The sequence below is a fragment of the Pteropus alecto genome, unplaced genomic scaffold (assembly GCF_000325575.1).
Source record: "Pteropus alecto unplaced genomic scaffold, ASM32557v1 scaffold81, whole genome shotgun sequence".
Lineage (NCBI taxonomy): Eukaryota > Metazoa > Chordata > Mammalia > Chiroptera > Pteropodidae > Pteropus > Pteropus alecto.
The window spans coordinates 11,518,600-11,524,663 of NW_006433378.1; the positions used below are offsets into that span (position 1 = coordinate 11,518,600).

At 35.5% G+C, this 6,064-nt stretch overlaps 1 protein-coding gene and 1 pseudogene across 11 annotated transcripts in view; one reads left to right on the forward strand and one right to left on the reverse strand.

Moving 5' to 3' along the window:
• Window positions 1–6,064, forward strand: part of CHODL (chondrolectin) — a 305,562-nt gene that overhangs the window by 139,711 nt on the left and 159,787 nt on the right. The gene's annotated exons all lie outside the window — the stretch shown is intronic.
• On the reverse strand, window positions 1,909–2,027 carry LOC112476937 (annotated as a pseudogene).

Here is a 6,064-nt window from a genome sequence, read left to right on the forward strand (position 1 = left end):
TTGCTTGTGCTATATCTTCACAATCTGCAGGAAAACATTACACCTTTTCCTTTCATCCATTCGGGACTTGATGGACAGGACTATGTGCTGTGCTTGTGAAGAGTGTGGAGGTTAGTTTTATTTGATGGCATGGAAGCTATTAACAGAAGAAGGAGTTGACACTGGTAACTGTCCAATCAGATGAAAGAGGTCAAACTTAAAATCTACATCTTCCTGAGGAAAAGAGGAGGAATTGACTTTTTTCTCTCAGTAATAATGGAGTGTAATTTTTTTCTCTGAAACCTCAAGTAGTAGAAGTGGAAATTCTGAAGGAACTTGAAAATGTTTCTTGGCATCTATTCAGCTCCACAATTGTTGTGAAAATAGATAGGATTGTGTAATTTATAGATACTTGTGCGTGTGTGTGTGTGTGTGTGTATGTATGTATATGTGTGAGAGAGAGGGAGAGGAAGAGGTAGAGGGAGAGAGAAAGAGAGAAAGAAATTGTTGGAGGAATTAAGTATGAGGATCTATGACTTTTCATAACTACATATTGTTTGGTGTATTGTTTTCATATCTGTGAATTTAGAAAACCCCTGTACTTAAAAGTAGGAGCCAGTAAGAGCTGAAAAAAAAAAATGAAGCACCAAAGGAAAAAGAGAGAAACAAATATTCTGAAATCCATTGAACCTTATGGGCAAAAAAATTGGCAAGACTTCTATAATGAGTATTAAATCTATAGAAAAACCTGTTTATAATCTTTGAACTTTAAAATGGGTGGCATGCCAAGTGATGAAATAATGCTTTAAAATGAGTAAGTATAAGCATCAGAACTGCCCAAACATATTGATAATGCCGTAGATAAAAAAAAAATATTTTTCTAGATCCATTTTGAATTTATAGTAGTTAAGTTTTTACCATATGTAACATCTCTGTTTGACATCCATCTTTAAATTAGTGAAGTTGGGAGGCAGAAATGCAACCTACTCTTCACAGCCAGTTTTAGACTTATAGAAGCGTATTGGTTACAGATATGTTTTAATGTTCAGGACCTCAAAATTTTGAAAAAAAATTTAGTTTATAATGATTTTCACATGAGACTAAAGAATACTTGCTTATTATTTAGTCATTTTAAAATTAAAAATTGAGAGTTACAGAACTATATAATATTACTGTTTTTTCTTTGGAAGAATTTTTTATGACCTACATTATTCTCGTGTAGTCTTTGCAATATAAACAGAGCACAGTCTATACGCTTCAGCTTTGGTAATGGCTGATGGTGACACATTAGAATAATTTTTTCAGCAGTTCGGATGAGGCTGACTTGGATGCATTATAGAAGCATATTAGTTAGAATGGTCATTTATGCAGATAATAAGTTTGACAAATCATTGTGGAAAATTTTAGTTTGTCAAATCCAAGTGGAAATTTTAGAATTTATCTGTCTTTATTAACTAGGCTGACTAGATAACGAACAGATCTGGATTTCACACTATGTTGTGTTATAGCTATGAATTCCAGATCAAACATGACTCAAATATATAACAGTACTACTCTTAGGAATATAATGTGATTTGATTTTTCTGTTTATATTTTAATTCCACTTGTATTCGGTTGCTAGGGCTGTCATAATAAAATATCACAGATTAGATGACTTAAACAACAGAAATTTGTTTTCTTACAGTTCGGAGGCTAGAAGTTCAATATCAAAGTGTTGGAAGGTTTGATTTTTTTCTGAGGCCTCTCTCCATGGCTTGCAGATGATCACCTTCTTGCTGTGCCCTCACTTGGTCTTTTCTCTGTATGCATGTATCCATGATGTCTCTTTTTGTTTATTTTTTTTTATTTTTTAGGCGAGGCAGCTCTCGGTTGACCTCACAGATTGCAAGGACCTTGTCAGCTTACAATCCCTTATTTTTTTATTTTTTACGCCTACAGGACCTGGTCTTCCTAGGTGGTCTCCCATCCAAGTACTAACCAGGCCCAAACCTGCTTAGCTTCCGAGATCAGACGGGATAGGGCTTGTTCAGGGTAGCATGGCTGTAGACTGGTGTCTCTTTTTGTGGTCAAATTTCATCTTGTTTTAAGGACACCAGTCCGATTAGATTAGGACCCATCCTGATGCCCTCATTTTAACTTCATCAACTTAAGGACCTTTAACTTTTAACATGGTTACATTCTGAATTACTTGGAATTGGGACTTCGGCTTGTGAATTTTGGGGGGAGAAAGTTTAGCCCATAACACCAATGCAGTTCACACACCTACCAGTATTCATTGAGCTCCTACTAGGTGTCAGCACCAGGTTAAGCTCAGGAGATACAGTAGAGATGAGGTCTCTGCCCTTAGAGAGCTGTCAGTTTCATGAGAGTTAAACAAACAAACAGCTACATATTTAAACACAGTAAATGCTAAGGCAGTGAAAAGAACATGTGAAGATCGACAGGATGGGGAGAGGGGAGGAAGTGGTGGGAACCCTGCTTAGAAGGGGTCCTTAGGAAAAGTACCTCCATGGTGAGAGGTGAGAGCCTGTGTTTCAAAAACCGAAATGGGGTCGGATTGTCAAAGCATGGTGATAACCTTCCAACCGATCTCATGAAGTGAGATCGGTTGGAAGGTTATCAGGTGTTTGGATTTCTATAACCTCGTAGGCCTCGAGAAGGAGTTTGCATTTTATATGACTTACCACATGAAGCCCTTGAACATATTTAAGCAAGAAAAGGATTTCTGTTTTAAAAATCTACCCTGGCTGCTGTGATGTGGATGGAAAGGCATGGAGCAAACGCAGGGGACTCGTTTAAAGGCAGTAGCTCAAGGCAGTGATTATGGTGGGTTGGATGAAGGCAGTAGCAGTCAGATGAGTGAAGTAGATAGAGTCAAGACATATTTTAAGGGTAGAAATGACAAGACTTGCAGGTAAGTTGGATATGCAGAGTAAGGAGAGAGTAGAACCAAGAATGACTCAGGTTTGAACAGCAGAGTAGACGTTAGTGCCATTCGCTATGGGGAGACTGGAGGGAAAAGATTAACACAGGGAGTGGGGTTGGGAGGCGGTGTTGAGACCTAAGAGTTTAGGTTTGCCCGTGTTGAGTTTCAGGTGCTTATTGGGTTATACTAGGAGGGTTGTTCAAGCAGAGAAAAAAGTATTTGAAGTTAGAGTAAAAATATATCTATTTTTTAATGATTGCTTGTGGCCCATAATTAAAATGGTATCTGTAAGCTTAAATAACTTGCTTTTAAATAAAGGTTTCACTAAAGAGTTAGGCACAGCTTTGGGTTTTTTTTTCCTATACAATAAAATAGATATTGGAAATATATAGATGACATGGATACCTGACTCACTCAGAGGGTTTTATCTTTGCGTTCCTATATAATATGAAGACGTTGTTATTAAAGATGTCTTGTAAGGGCAATGTCGCATTTATTTGAAACTGAAGACTGTCGTGCCAGATTTTAGAAGTGTAATAGAAGAGTATTTTAGAACTTAAATGAAAGTGCTAAGCAAAATGCTTTTAGTGCGACTTTGCAAAATGTAAGTCTGGCAGAGATTTTAAGAAATGTTTGGCTTCTCTGGCTTTAGTGATTTAGTGAGTTTAGTGATTTAGTAAAGACTACTTGTTAACAGTTTCTTAAATGTTTAATGCTCTAGGAAGAAAGATAGGATGATAAAAAGTTTTCTGTTGATGAAGAAAGTAAATCATTTGGCTTACCCCACACTATTGGGGCCTTAAAAAGAATCTTATATTTCTATAAGTTAAGAAAAGCCTTTTTCTAGTTTTAAAATGTTTCTTCCTTTTGAAAATACTTTATAAAGAAAAACAGTGGTCAGGAAAATAAACTAGAATCTAGTATTAATAAAAATGTGGACTTGAGAGCCAAAGCATATATTACAGAGTATATTATATAGTAGATAGATATGCTAAAGAGTTGAATATGATTTTAAAGGTAAGGAAAAGAGTTTGGCTATTCTGTCATTCTTAGCTTCTCTAGAAGTTTGTTTGGCAGGTAGGATTTTATTTCCAGTGTTTAAATTGCTCCCAGGAGTAAAGTGAGCAATCTACCAGGAGAAGTTTATCACTAAATAGATCAGTAGAAATCTTGGCATTTGTGCATACCAAAGGCTAATCTTCATTTACTCACATTAGAATAGTGAGAATTAGTAGGGCATGGATTTTAGTTGTTTTTCTAATTGTAGTGATTAATTTTATAGGGTGTTATAAAAAAAACCTTAAGGATTTCCCCCCACCCCAATTTCTTCATTTTACAGATGAAAGAAACTAAACTCCAAATAAGTGAAATGTGCCAAGCTCACAGCTGGTTAGTGGAGGAATTAGGGCTAGAACTTGGGGATTCTCATTACTGCCTTTCAAATCACGATGCTGCATTTTATGGCCTGGTTTCTCCTTTTGGTAAATAACAAAATACTTGGTCATTTCCTTTGTTAAAATCACTGCGTTTGTACTTGGTTAGAAGTACTAACAAAATAAGAAATCACAGTTTTTGCCGTGACTTTGTACCATAGATATAAAAGATTTGCTAGGGAGGGTGGGTTGTGTCTCCATGTGCTTTCACTCAAACATATTGACATCTTTTGACTAGCATTGATTCGTCTTTCCTATTTCGCCCAGCTCTAGGTGTCCTTCATATTAGACCTTTTGCAACCATTGTCTTGAATGAGGGAAAACATCTCTGGCCAATATTTAGAGTGGTGCTCCCTGAAATATGTGAATTAAGTTTGTCCCTTTTGACTTTGTTGACGAGATTTTCTACCTGATTGCTCTGGTTGACAATTTGAACTAAGAGAAAGAAGTTTTAGACCCCTACAAATCTGTCATCTGTTTGTCTATCTATCTGTCTAGCTAGCTAGCTAGCTATATTTAATCCATGTCTAAATAGATGAATATTTTCACATGTTGAGAAAATAGAAAAATACTAGAGCATACTGAATTTTTCATTAGGTACACTACATGCATCTCAATAAGTTTAATATTCATGTGGTTTATGTAGCACTTTTCAAGCCCAAGCTCTTTATGGATCATGTATATGATATAGAAACTTACAATATATAAATCGTGAATGCAAGAGGAGACTCAGACTGAAGGAGTTAAATGTGCTAGCTGCATCAGAACAATTCTGCACAAAAGTTTTGGAAATGGAATATACACTATTACCAACAGTTAAATGTAGTGGAAGAGGAAAGATTGATAATATAATATGAATTTGGTGAATGAGAAAGAAAATATTTTTTTCTTCTGCCAAAGAGCCATCGGATCTTTATGTCATTGATGTTGGCACTACTAATAAAGGTATTGTTTGTTGAAATGCTGATGTTGAAGTTCTGCCTTGACCTCAGAAGACATTTTGTTGCCTAAAGAATTTCCAATAGCAGAAGTAGCCAAAATAGTTTTGTTTGGTTTCCATTAAAATACTGAGCTGGTCTGACACTGATTAATTTGTGGTGGATGGAAGGACCAAAATTTTACAGTGCTTTCACTGCAAATGAGATTAGTATTTTAGAACTGAACGTCCATTTTTTTCCTTGTCTATTGGAGGACTCTCACGTAGTCTTACAAAAGCAAGTCAACAGCAGCATACTTTCAGAGAAAAAAAAGAAATCTATTTCTGTCTGTCTGTCTGTCTACCTACCTACCTACTAACATTTATTTTGGACAAATTTTCTTCTGCTTCATGTGAAAATAGCGTGACACATACAAAGAGATAAGGAATTGTGCAGGAAGAAGTAGATTATTTTGCAGAGTTGTTACATTTCTGAGGACTGAAAAATACAAAGAAAGCAGCCCTATATCAGCCTATATCAAGATAACCATTCTCATAGCTATACATTTATCATAGATATATCTGTTATCCCTGTCTATCCTCTCTCTCTCTTTCTATCCCTATAATCTCCTTCTCTCTTTCTCTTCATAGCTCTATCTCTATCTGTATCTCTATCTCATCTATATCTATATCTATATATCTATCTATATCTATATCTATATCTATATCTATATCTCTATCTCTATCTATATCATCTATCTATATATATCTACATCTACATCTACAACAAATCTATATCTATATCTATAT